The sequence below is a fragment of the Zea mays genome, chromosome 7, assembly GCF_902167145.1.
Source record: "Zea mays cultivar B73 chromosome 7, Zm-B73-REFERENCE-NAM-5.0, whole genome shotgun sequence".
Classification (NCBI taxonomy): domain Eukaryota; kingdom Viridiplantae; phylum Streptophyta; class Magnoliopsida; order Poales; family Poaceae; genus Zea; species Zea mays.
The window spans coordinates 119,707,201-119,721,963 of record NC_050102.1 but is presented as its reverse complement, the minus strand read 5'-3'; positions in this window follow the sequence as shown (position 1 = coordinate 119,721,963).

Sequence of the window (14,763 nt, the reverse complement as noted above, 5' to 3'; positions counted from 1 at the left end):
TAGTTTAAAATAAGTTAGAATATATAATATGGACAGATTATAATGCCAAACAAACAGACCCTAAGTCACCCAACATAGGGCAGCTTCTCAACCCACTCCACCATCTGTCCAAGTTGGGTGCAGCCCCAAGAAGCGGCGACGGCGCATCGCACTTGCATGGCAGCGTGCTCACACCGAGGAGCTACACTTTGCTAGTCATCGCTAAAGGCTAAACTCTCCCTCAATGGCTCGTCTCGGCAGGCTACGATGCCTCCTCCAATACTTAGACTGTCTCCAGTAGAGCGTGGAAAATAGGGGACGCAAAACTGTAGATGACACTGTTTGACACTGTTTGCAGGGAGAAGATTGAAATAGGAGATGAGATAGAGGATCTGCTGGCTGGAGATAGCCTTAGTCACCGACTGCTAGTGTCTCGCGTCCCCAAGCCCCATTGTTGTCGGCTGCCGCCTAGGGCGTGTCGCGTGTAGTGTGCCCGAACCTGGTTACATCTTACGTGCTAGCGTGGAGCAGTGCTCCCCTCTCCATTCTCCAATGCTCAAAGGCCACAACTCGAAATGGAGTTGTTGGAATCTTTGCAATGTAAAAGTATGACTAGGATACACAGTCAATCCTATTAAAATCTGGCCCAAGATACCAGATCCCACACGGACCAAAATATCACAGTATTACAGTTGTCTGGGTCCCGCCTGACTATTGTCCCATGTGACACAATAGGTAGGAACAATTGCCACCAACGTAAACCTCAGCTCATGAACAGTCCAGAAATAATTTCTGGCACTCTGCTCAAAAATATTTTTCGAATATCCCCAAATATTCAAATTTTGGAATATTCCAGGAATATTCCTTTTTTCTTTTCTTTTTCTAATTCATATGATTATAAAATCTAAAACTCCTCCATCCAAACTCAGATTTCGACAATTCTTGTTTCTAAATTTCTACCAAATTATCATCTATCCAACCATGTCATCCCTTAAGCATGATTCATATTCCAGAAAACTCCAAAAATACTCTTGTCCCATATCCTGCCTATAATTTCCCCATTTGAACTGAGTCAGACAATTCCTTCGCCACTATTATTATAAACAATGAATTCTATTGTACTAGACCACATGTACCCAGCTATAAATACACCCAATTACCCTCTACCTCTCCACAGCCTCAACACCCAAGGCAAACCCACACACTCAGTTCCCTCGCTCTGTTGACTACACGCATAAAGTCGCTTCACCTCCAATCCACCCTTCTAGAAAGCACCTACACTCTACCACAAGTAATATCACAACACCACATGACACAGATTCTGCCCAAGACTCTACCCATCCATATATCACCATTCTTGACCAATATATTAAAAATTTGTTGATATACTTGCTGGTTTGTGTGTTGGCTTGTTCTTGCCGCGTAATTATTGGAGCGTTCGTGTTGTCTTGTGAAGGCTAGTTCCGCGAGTCTACGCCAGACGGTGAAGCAAGAAGCCAGTTCTGCGAGCTCTCGCCCCTTCGCCGGTTAATTCTTGACCACTATATTTTGCTTCTTTTGGCATGTTTGAGGTCGATGTTGGACTCCCAAACTCCAAGTCTTCATAACTTGGTTTAGATTGCCATCTATGAGCTCCAACATCCTGTAAAGGTCACATAGAACATATCCAAACACAGGAACAACCCAAACTAAATGTCAAGTGTACTTAGCTCATTTGGGTTATTTTAAGGTTCTGGCTTTGACACCATTCCTTCTTCTTGTGACCTTATCCTACATCTTGATCTTGATCTTGAGCATTATGACTTACACCGCATAACCATAGGAATTACCTCATTTGTTTAAGTCATGTCCTTATGTCGTGATCTTCGATGCACCATAGTTCTTCTCAACTTGATCAATCCATGACTTTGCAAGTCTTCTTATTCACCCCTACCTTTGGGTACCTCGGCCTCGTTGGCCTTCTCCTGTGCACTCTGTAGCTCAAAGCTTTTCTTGCCGTGGCTTGACAAGTTTTCTCCGACTTATGCACATGAGTCTCACATAAGCATTGTACTCCTTTACTTGTGATGTCTACAACCATAGTTTGCTCAGCCTTTGGACCATCACATTTGAACACTTGAGTTGAACTCTTACAAGCTTTGCACTCAAAACCTATTCAACACTTAATACACCTATTAGTCCTTTAATTGGGTTGTCATTCAAACACCAAAACCCATAAGGGAGCTTTCATCACCGTGATGGTGATGTCGATGGCGGGGTTGTGGTGGTTGACTGGGGTTGGGTGAGGTGTGCAGTGATCTCGTGAAGCTAGTGAAGCTCATGTGCTAGCTTGATTGGGCTCTGGGCAGCTGGAGGACGTGGTGGGGGTCTCACCAAAGCTGGGGAGGGCGGCGACGCCGGCTCCAATTGGGCTTAGGGGAGGGGAGGAAGAGGGGTGTGAGAGCATCTAGAGGGGGTGAATAGGTGATCCTGTAAAAATCAAGGCTAAACAACATAAACTTGGTTTATGAAATGTTAGTGAAGTCAAAACCAAGGTGCTATGACTAAAGAAGGAGAGAACGAGTAGAGACAACTTCTTCACTTAATTGCTCTTCATAAGATGAGTATTAAACTTAGAGCAATTATAAAGTGAGTAGAAGTAGAGAAAATCGCATAAGAATAAAGACAGGTGACACGACAATTTTTATCTCGTGGTTCTCCCAAGTGAAACACTTGCTTAGTCCATGTTGTGGCGTCCCAACGGATGAGGGTTACACTCAACCCGTTTCAAGTGATCCAATGATCCACTTGAATACCACGGTTTTATTTATCTCGGGTTTATCCCACTTGAATACAAGAGTAAGGGAGGGGATAGAAACACACGCAAGAGCTAGAGTCACAGCACAACACGCACACAAACCAAGAAACAAGCACAAAACATAGCGCAGCGTGCTCACAACTCAAACAAGTGCTCAAATCTCAAACACAATGAATCGAATGTGTCCTTGCAGAGTCTAGGCATCTTAGGATGTTCAAGGAGTGCTTGTTATACTGCTCCATGCACCTAGGGGTCCCTTTTATAGCCCCAAGGCAGCTAGGAGCCGTTGCAGCTCCATTTGGTAGGCAATAGTTGCCTTCTGTACGTGGATGCACCGGACAGTCCGGTGCCCCACTGGACAGTGAACAATGTCGATTTCGTTCCTTCTTTGGCGAAGCCGACCGTTGCAGCCACGGTCCTCGTGGCACACTGGACAGTCTGTTGCGGCCTGGTGACTGTTAGCGCTGGCCACGAGTCGTTTGCTGATTGTGTGCTAATTGCGCTGTCGACCGTTGGTGCGGGCGCTGCTGGCTCACCGGACAGTCTGGTGCACACCAGACAGTCCGGTGAATTTTAGCCACAGCGTCCCCAACAATTCCCAAGAGCAACGAGTTCGTCAAGCGCTCCAGCCTAGGCACCAGACACTATCCGGTGCACATGGAACAGTCCGGTGCACTGCAGGCTGGTGCAAGTCTAGCTTGTTTCAGCTAAACTTCTTTAGCTCCTTTTAGACTTGACTTTACTGAGTTCCTAGCACTTAGACAAACATGTTTAGTACATAAAACAATTGACTAAGGCTAGAGACATACCATGATTCTTGATTTGCATCTCTTTAGCACTTTAGCACATATCCACTAACACAATATGTGTTGGGCATCTAATCACCAAAACATTTATAGAAATGGCCTAAGGGCACATTTCCCTTTCAATCTTCCCCTTTTTGGTGATTTATGCCAACACATTAAAAGCAATTCAAAATGCAACAACCTTTTCAAAGAGAAGCTAAAGAGTGCAAATTTGAAGACCAATTTATCTCACATAGGATTTGGCATATTTGGATCACTTTTGCCACCACTTGGTTTATTTTCACAAAGCAAATTCTTTTTCCTCTCTCTACATAAAAAACACTTGTTTTGGCAAAACAAAAGATCTCTCAAGAGTAAATTTGATCAAATGCCAAAAACTTCCCCTTTTCCCATAATCAAACTTCTTCCTCATAAGAGAACAATTTTCGCAATAAGAGGGTTTTGATCAAACACCAAGAATCTAACTCTACAATTTTTGAAATTCACAAGTGGTTGGTTGATCCAATTGCTTTGGCCTTAATGTCTCCCTCTTTGGCATCAAGCACCAAAACAAGAGTATTTGGCCCTTTAACCCCATTGCCTCACCAAAATGTCAAATAAGAGCAAAAGGCAATGAGAACACAAATAAGAACATGGGACAAGGGACATTGATACCAGAATGCAGTGGAAGCCCTTTCTTGTCCAATTTCACCTTTTCCCTTTCAATTCAACTTGGAGACTATATCAAAAATACTCAACAAACATGTTAGTCTCAAAGGAGTCAAGTTGTAGCACACCCCCCTAAACATGTGCATCATTTGCATAGGGACTTGTGAGGTCCGGGGATGACTTGTACAACTTGAGCACCAATAATAAGCAAGTAAAGACGTTAATGCTTAAAGTAACATGATCAAAGCATAAAACACATGTATGCTATAGATCAATCCAAGTTACACGAATCTAAGACATTTAGCTCACTACGCAACCTGCAAAACCTTTTCTCATCTAAAGGCTTGGTGAAGATATCGGCTAGCTGGTTCTCGGCGCTAATGTGGTAAATATCAATATATCCCCTTTTGTTGGTGGTCTCTCAAAAAGTGATGTTGGATGTCTATGTGCTCAGTGTGGCTGTGTTCAATAGGATTATCCGCTAAGTGTATTGTACTCTCATTATCACATAGGAGTGGGACTTTGCTCAGATTGTAGCCAAAGTCTCGGAGGGTTTGCCTCATCCAAAGTAGTTGCGCGCAACACTGTCCTGCGGCAACATACTCGACCTTAGTGGTGGATAGTGCAATGGAAGTTTATTTTTTAGAGCTCCAAGACACTAGCGACCTTCCAAAAAACTGACAAGTCCCTGATGTGCTCTTCCTATCAACCTTGCACCCGGCATAGTCGGAATCTGAGTATCCGATTAAGTCAAAGTTAGACCCCTTTGGATACCAGATCCCAAAGCAAGGCATAGAAACCAAATATCTAAGAATTCGCTTAACGGCCACAGGGTGACATTCCTTGGGGTCGGATTGAAATATAGCACACATGCATATGCTTAGCATAATATCTGGTCTACTAGCACAAAGATAAAGCAAATAACCTATCATAGACCGGTATGCCTTTTGATCAACAGACTTACCTCCTTTGTTGAAGTTCAAGCGCCTGTCAGTTCCCATCGGTGTCTTTGCGGGCTTTGCATCCTTCATCCCAAACCTCTTGAGCAAGCCTTAGGTGTACTTCGTTTGAGAGATGAAGGTCCCTTCCTTGAGTTGCTTCACTTGGAATCCAAGGAAGTAGTTCAACTCGCCCATCAATGACAGCTTGAATTTCTGCATCATCACCCTGCTAAACTCCTCATAAGGCCTTGTATTAGTAGAACCAAATATTATGTCATCGACATATATTTGGCATACAAAAAGATCGCCATTACAAGTCTTAGTAAAGAGAGTAGGATTAGCTTTCCCAACCTTGAAAGCATTAGAAATAAGGAAATCTCTAAGGCATTCATACCATGATCTTGGGGCTTGCTTAAGTCCATAGAGCGCCTTAGTGAACCTGTAGGTCGGGATACATGTCATCCTCGAAGCCAGGGGGTTGTTCCACATAAACTTCCTCCTTGATTGGTCCATTGAGGAAGGCACTCTTCATGTCCATTTGAAACAACTTAAACGAATGGTGAGCAACATAGGCCAATAATATGCGAATTGATTCTAGCCTAGCTACAGGAGCAAAAGTCTACTCAAAATCCAAACCTGTGACTTGGGCATAACATTTTGCAACAAGTCGAGCCTTGTTTGTTGTCACCATGTCATGTTCGTCTTGCTTGTTGCGGAACACCCACTTGGTTCCCACAACATTTTGCTTCGGACGTGGCACTAGGCTCCAAACTTCATTTCTCTTGAAGTTGTTGAGCTTTTTCTGCATGGCCAACACCCAGTCCGGATCCTGCAAGGCTTCTTCTACCCTAAAAGGCTCAATAGAAGAAACAAACAAGTAATGCTCACAAAAGTTAGCTAAACATGAGCGAGTAGGTATTCCCTTGCTGATATCACCCAGAATCTGATCCACTGGATGATTCCTTTGTATTGTTGCCCGGACCTGAGTTGGAGGAGCTTGTTGTGCTTCTTCCTCCTTATCCTGTTCTCAATGTGCTCCCCTTTGATGCAAGCCTTCATCTTGAGGTACATGTTCCTCATCTTGAGTTGGGGGATGCACTAATGTAGAGGAAGAAGGTTGATCTTGGTCTTGTTGCTCCTGCGGTTGCACATCACCTATTGCCATTATTCGCATTGCGGCCATCGAAACCTCATCCTCATCTACATCATCAATATCAACTTGCTCTCTTGGAGAGCCATTAGTCTCATCAAATACAACGTCACTAGAGACTTCAACTAATCCTAATGATTTGTTGAAGACCCTATACGCCTTTGTATTTGAGTCATAACCTAGTAAAAACCCTTCTACAGCTTTGGGAGCAAACTTCGAATGTCTACCTTTCTTTACCAAGATGTAGCATTTGCTCCCAAATACACGAAAGTACGAAACATTGGGTTTGTTACCGGGTAGGAGTTCATATGATGTCTTCTTGAGGAGGCGATGCAAATAGAGCTGGCTTATGGCATGGTAAGCTGTATTCACATCTTCCGACCAAAACCGCTCAAGCGTCATGTACTCTCCAAGCATTGTCCTCGCCATGTCAATTACCGTCCCATTCTTCCTCTCTACTACACCATTTTGCTGTGGTGTGTAGGGAGCGGAGAACTCATGCTTGATGCCTTCCTCCTCAAGATACTCGTCTACTTGAAGATTCTTGAACTCTGATCCATTATCTCTCTATCTTTTTCACCTTTATCTCAAACTCATTTTAAGCTCTCTTTAGGAAGCGCTTTAGTGTTTCTTGGGTTTTAGATTTATCCTGCAAAAAGAACGCCCAAGTGAAGCAGGAAAAATCATCAACAATAACAAGACCATACTTACTTACCCTGATGCTAAGATAAGCAATGAGCCCAAAGAGATCCATATGTTGGAGTTCCAGTGGTCTTGACGTCGCCATCACGTTCTTGCTTTAATGAGTGGTTTCCACCTGTTTTCCTGCCTGGCACGCCGCACAAGGTCTGTCTTTCCCAAAACAGACATCAGTTAGTCCTAACATATGTTCTCCCTTTAGAAGCTTATGAAGGTTCTTCATCCCAACATGTGCTAGACGACGGTGCCAGAGCCAGCCCATATTAAGGGCATCTAGATCGGCATTCTCCTTTGAAAAATCAACTAAATAGAGCTTGCCATCTAATACACCCTTAAAAGCTAATGAGCCATCACTTCTTCTAAAGACAGATATATCAGTATTTGTAAATAAACAATTATAGCCCATATGACATAACTGACTTACAGATAACAAATTGTACCCAAGCGATTCTACTAGAAATACATTTGAAATTGAATGCTCGACAGTGATGGCTATTTTACCAAGACCTTTAACCTTGCCTTAATTCCTGTCTCCAAAGATGATAGTGTCTTGGGAATCCTTTTTTCTTGACGTAGGAGGTGAACATTTTCTTCACCCTGTCATGTGGTTTGTGCATCCGCTATCAATGATCCAGCTTGAGCCCCCGGATACATAAACCTGCAAGGTAATTAAGTTTGGGTTTTAGGTACCCAACTCTTGTTGGGTCCTACATGGTTAGTCACAATAGACTTTGGAACCCAGATGCAAGGTTTGTCTCTCTTGCACTTAGGTCCCAAAATTAAATCAACTACTTTATCATTTTTGCATATTAGAATAAATGAAGCATCACATGTTTGATAAATCATAGTTGCTCCAGTTGATGCCTTCCTAGGCATATGAGAAGCAACATGATGGTGCCTAGGTCTATTCCTACCATGAGCATATGAAGAACTAGATGCAAACATGTCATGAGAATTAAATGCAGCATCATGACGGGTAGGTAAAACAACATGATTATAACACCTATCATGATGAGCAACACTAGAAACATTCTTGACATGAGCATAAAGAAAAGTATGGTTTTTTTGGTCATGTGAAGAATACGAGCTACTAGCCATAGGAGCCTTCCCTTTCTCCTTGTTGAGATTGGAAGTCCTTTGGCTTGTTGAGTTCTTGGTTCCCTTTTGGAAATAAGTCCATCCTTAATAGAGGGGTGTCTACCAATGGTGTAGGTATCCCTGGCAAATTTTAATTTATCATAATCATTCTTGCAAGTCTTAAGTTGAGCATTAATACTTGCAACATCATTATTCAAATTAAGAATGGTAGAGGCATGTTTATTGCAAGCATTAATATCAAAATCTTTACATCTATTACAAATAGACACATGCTCCACAGATGAACTAGTGACATTCACTTTTCTAGCTTAACATTTAAATCAACATTTAAACCTTTAAGACTAGAAATAGAATCATGGCAAGTAGACAGCTCAGAAGGCAATAGTTCATTTTTCTTAATTTCTAGAGCAAGAGATTTTTGAACACTAATAAATTTATCATGTTCTTCATAAATTATATCTTCTTGCTTCTCTAGCAGCCTATCCTTTTCATTAAGAGCATCAATTAATTCCTTTATCTTATCTACTTTAGATATATCTAATCCCTTAAATAAATCACTATAATCTACCTCATCATCAAAAGATTCCTCACACTAGAAGAAGTGTACTTAGGTGTATCTCGTGTATGTACCTTCTTCTCCTTAGCCATGAGGCACGTGTGGCATTCCTTGTGGAAGAGGGAGGACTTGTCGAAGGCTGAGGTAGCTAGTCCTTCATCGTCGGAGTCGGATGAAGAACAGTTAGAGTCCCATTATTTTCCAATGTGTGCCTCGTCCTTTGCCTTCCTGTAGTTCTTCTTCCTTTCCTTCTTCCCTTTCTTTTCTTATGTCTGGTCATTGTCATTATCAGGACATTGTGCTATAAATTGACTAGACTTACCGCACTTGAAGAAAGAGCACTTTCCCTTTGACATGTTCTTGTTGGGATACTCCTTGCGTCCCTTCAAAGCGGTCTTGAAGCTCTTGATTATAAGCGCCATTTCATCCTCGTTGAGCCCGGTAGCCTCCACTTGTGCTACCTTGCTAGGTAGTGCCTCCTTGCTACTTGTTGCTTTGATAGCAACGGGCTGCGGCTCGTAGAGAGGAAGCGGTCCGTTTGCAGCATCGTCCAATACCTTGCTTCCTTCACCATCATGAGCCTGCTCATGAATTTTCTAAGGATTTCCTCGGGCGTCATCTTTGTGTACCGGGGATTCTCACGGATAAGATTTACAAGATGATGATCAATAACAGTAAATGACCTTAGCATTAGTCGGACGACGTCATGATCCGTCCATTTTGTACTTCCATAGCTTTGAATCTTGTTCACCAGGGTCTTGAGCCTGTTGTAAGCTTGGGTTGGCTCCTCTCCCCTTATCATGGCGAATCTACCAAGCTCGCATTCCACCAGTTCCATCTTGGTAATCATGGTGGCGTCATTACCCTCGTGAGAGATCCTGAGGGTATCCCATATTTTCTTGCTATTGTCCAAGCCGCTGACTTTGTTGTATTCATCCCTGCATAGAGATGCTAACAAAACAGTAGTAGCTTGAGCATTTTTATGTATTTTCTCATTAATCAATCTAGGATTATCAATGCTATCGAAACACATTCCATTTTTGTGGCAGAACCTCCCAAGGCATTAGGCCTACCTACAGTTGTCCTTGTCCTAAGGACCTCGGACAATCCTGTAGATGCTCATAATCACTCGACAAGTTTGGTCCTCTGTATCTTCCTTACATCGCCCAAGAGTGTTTTACCCATCACGCAGATATTACATCACCAACGAAGGAAAGAATAAGTGGAAGCAAATTACAATACTTAATTTACATTCATAAAATATATAGAGAGAGTATTATTACAATACTGGGGTTTAAGAGTGCATAAAGTATTACTGCAAACCAAGGAGGAAAAACACTCTCCCACACAAAAGTTCAGTGTTTTCAAACTGGGAGGCAAACATCCTCCCGCATACACGATCATGGATTCGGCTCCTCTTTTAGTACCACCTTTGAACAGAAATAGCAAAACTCCGTTGTTTCCTCACCTACAACAACATGGGTTCGAAAACCCTGAGTACGAAGTGTACTTTCTCAAGTCTTACCCAACAAAAGAAAAAAAGACTCTCAAGGATATGCTGGCTTGAGGGAGTCAAGGTAAGGCTATTCAAGAATCAAAGACTCTGTTTGCAGAAATGCTTACTAACAGTGGATCATTAAAATTCCAGTTTTATTATCAGGTTAAGTCATTACTTGCATATGGAGTTCTTTCTACCCTAGTACAAGCACTTGGCCTACACTAGCCGTCTTTTATCAACCCTTCATTTCACTAGATTGCTATGTGTAGGGCAGTGACCAAGTCTTCATATCCAAGAAGTAACGGCGATCCGAATCGATTAATACCTAGCTGGGGATCTCCAACCACACGACATATGTAGCACTTAACCCTTGCATATGTCAACTCGCCACCGGATTTCTCAAGACTAGACCGGGTTCATGCCAACCGAGAGCACAGATACACCACCATCCAGCCTCTTACCACGGAGGGTACACCCTACTCCCTCCATCTCTCGACTCCCATTGCGTGTTGGCATTTCTGGTATTGGTCCGACCGAGGCAAAGCTTACCCATGATGAGGCATGTGGCCAGTTAAAAGGTCCTCAATCATCAAGCCTACATCGACACGGTCCTTAATCGACTCAGACGGAGACACTACACCGAGACTTCCTTGTCGTGCAAGTCACCCGCCTGGTCTCATTTTTATCATTTACAATCCCAAAGTTTGGTACCTGACAGAGGTACATCTTTTCTGATGTTGAACCCATCACGACCATGATGGATTCACCATCAAGTTTTATGTTTGAAAACATCCCATTCCATCTGAAGCATCATCTTTTGTTTAAAACAAAACATTTTGTTTTCTAAGCAAGACTAAGCATCAGAAAAACACTTTTAAGTAAAACAGGTATCAAGGAATGGTAATCAATTTCAAGGTAGGAAATGCAGCAATTGTGTAGCACTCAACTCCTATCACCTAATGCATCATTTCAAGTGATAAAGAATTTTAAATAACAAGGAAGGGGTAAATGCACCAGGGCTTGCCTTGTGTCGTAGGGGACTTGGGATCTATTCCACAAATGTCAAAGTAGAAACTGTCCCCGACAGGTGGAATTTTAGTCGGTGGTGCAACTTCCTCTTCAACAACTACTTCTTCTTTGTTTTCTAAACATAACAATATACATACATAAATGCCCATGTGATGTTATGAACATGTAGTTATGATAGAACACAGTAAGTTATATCTTGAATATAACTTTCCTTCACGGTACTCCTAAGTCACTAGGGTTTCCTGGGTTAATACCCTATCAAGGTTAAGCAAGTTCTATTCTAAGAAGCTACGGTTTTGGGTTTGGGATCAAATAAGGTCCAAAACACACCAAACTTTACTCAAGGGCTTTTATTATTATATTAAACTTACCCAAAAAGTTTTATGATTTTTGGAGCTAGTAATTAAATTCTAAAATTCTAAAATACTAGGTTTAGGCACCTTTAATTGCTAAATAATTCATGATTGAGACTTAAAATCTTGGAACTATTTTTATTAAATACTAGAGGAATTTAGGAGTCTATTAAAATTGGTCCCATGATTTTATCATTTTTAGAGTTTTCTATAAATTTCCTAAGCCTCATAGAAAAAAGAAAAGGAAAAAGATTAAACAGTAATGGGCTCAAACCAGCCCAAGCGGCCCACGAACGGGGGAAACATGCCCGCGTGCGCACCCGCGCGCGCCCGCGCTGGCAAATTTGCGCAGAAGACCCTGGTGGTTCAAATAACTAGTAAAGAATCCCTAGCCACTATTCACTATCTCTCTAACATTCTCACTTAGGCCCCTACACTTCTGTTTCTTCGCAAACCCAGGTCCCCGACGACGAAAGGCGGTGAACACGCCCTCAGGCGAGCCTGTACCGGCCGGGATACGCAAAGGCTAAGCTTCTTACTTGGTCGACACCAAATTCTACCCCTAGCGACCCTAATCCCTCTACCAATTGCACAATTCTAGCTCAAAATCCCTCTGTCCACGACGACGATGAAAATTGAGGTCAACCCGAGGTGTTCCCGGCGATCTAGCATGGTCTAGTTCAATTGGTTGGGACGATAAGCATCCTTAGCATGCAAAGGTGCTGAAACGAGGGTAATGAGGATGTGAACGAACCTGGAGACGGCGGTCCACGGCGCGATGGTTCACGGCGGCGCGGAGAACCGAATTGGGGCAAGTTTTAAATTTGCGAGCTACGATGGCTAATCGGAGGCGAGGACTGGTGCACTGGGCGCATAACAACCTATCAGAGTTCGCTAGGGCATCAATTTATAGATTCCATCAGCGGTGGCATCCAATTTGGGGAAGACACGCGGGCAGCCGGAGAGAGGGGGAGGTCACTAGCGCGAGTTACCATGGCATTCGCTGGAGCAACGGCTCAGAGGACAAACATGCCATCTATTGTGACCTACGGCGATGTGGTAACACTACTGATTACGTGGCACACGGGCGGCAAGAGGCCGACTCCGGCGAGGATCATTTTGGCTGGTTGCGGAGCAAGTGGGTACGGTGGCCAGCACACAACCACATCCGCGGTAAGATCTTTTCACTATCGGTCGTAATCCGCACCCCAGAGAGCATGAATCGCAGCGCCAGCGCGAATCTGGGCACTAAGGTCACCAACGGCGAGATTCAGTGCACCTAAGATCTTCTTCAGTACTGTACCATCAGAGTGTTTATCAGTGCGTCTGACAGAGGTAATTAGAGAACTTATTTATTCCATTTTTATGTGACAACTTAACCAGCCCTCTGTAGCAAAGTTGTTAATCATAATCTAGCTACAATTCGACTATAGGAACCTTGATCATGTACTTACTCGATCAAGCTTGAATCTACCCCAAAGTTCATCAGAACCCACTGTGAGACCAATTTTAGACTTCAGTGGTGACTGATAGCCAGACTTCTAGTCCATCTATCTCCATTTTTTATACAACATCATTGCTTAGTCTCTTAATCAAAATTGTACTCCTAACATAGCTCTACAAATTTGATGCATTGGACTAGGGCAAAATCCTCATGAATTTAGAAATGCAAAGCTCTAAAGTTGGCTCCATCTCACTGAATCTCAGACTTAGCCATATGGTGTTCATGGGACTTTTGCAAATAAGTCCAAATTTCTCCACACATCTTGAAAATCCTCCAATGTAAAAGTTACTTAATTTTTGGTGTTCTATCACTTTCATATTTGCACTTTGGTCCAAAAGTGCATAGATTTTGAATTTACCCCCTAGGGTACCATTTAGGGTTTTCTAGGGTTTCTTTTAGGGTTTTGGGCACTCTAGGGTTTTTGTGCCTCTCAACTTCATCACTTTTGATCTCTTTTGAGTATTTCTAATGACTTTTTGAGACATTGCTCAATTTGGCCTACTATTGTCCACTTGCCCTAATCTTAGGGTTAAGTACCCTACCCTAGGGTTAAGCACACTTCAAGTCACCACATCACAACTTGTTTTGAAATTTTACCTAGTGAATGCATTCTAGGTGTGACAAACAAAATGAAATGTTAATACATATGATGTCATGCTCAAGATTTAGTGCTAGTAACACCAGGGGTGTTACATCCTTCCCCTATAAAAGAATCTCATCTTGAGATTTAAGGTCCAAGGGTAAGTAGTGGAAAAGGAAACACGTCACATCTTTATTTCCTTATTTGTCCTATAGGGTAGGGGGTGGTATGGGGTTCATTTCAATTTTTACAATCAGATATACACTTCTTACAAGTTACATGAAGCTAAAAACCTAGGAAAATTCTTCTCCAAGAAATCTTGAGTCTCCCAGGTAGCTTCATCTTCAGTATGCTGGTTCCATTGTACCTTATAGAATTTAAGAGTCCTTTTTCGAGTGATCTTGTCCTTCTAATCCAAAACTCGAATGGGATGTTCTGAATAGGTCAAATCTGGTTCCAAAGTAACATCCACCACATCGATGGTTCGATCAGGAATCCGAAGGCACTTCTTCAATTGAGATACATGGAATACATTATGTACTGCAAACAATGTTTTTGGCAGTTGAAGTATGTACGCCACTGGTCTGCATTGTTCAAGAATGGGAAATGGGCCAATGTATCGGGGTGCCAACTTTCCTTTTACTCCAAATCGATTAACACCCTTCATTGGTGATACTTTCAGGTATACATGATCCTTGACTTGGAAGAACAAAGGTCGGCGTCGTTTATCCGCATAATTTTTCTACCGAGCCTGAGCTTCTTTCAAGTGGTGCCTTATTTGTTGAACTTTTTCCGCTGATTCCTTGACTAAATCAGGCCTAAAATACCACAGTTCTCCAGGTTCTGACCAATTTAAGGGTGCCCGACACCGTCGCCCGTACAGTGCTTCAAATGGTGCCATCTTAATGCTCTCTTTATAGTTGTTATTATAATAAAATTATGCCAATGGCAGACAATCATCCATTTTTGCGGAAACTCCAGGACACATGCCCGCAACATATCTTCAAGTATCTGATTTACTCTCTCAGTTTGTCCACTTGTTGAGGATGATAAGTCGAACTGTGGAGCAGCTTAGTACCCAAGGATTTATGCAGTTCACTCGAAAATTTGGATACAAATTGTGGT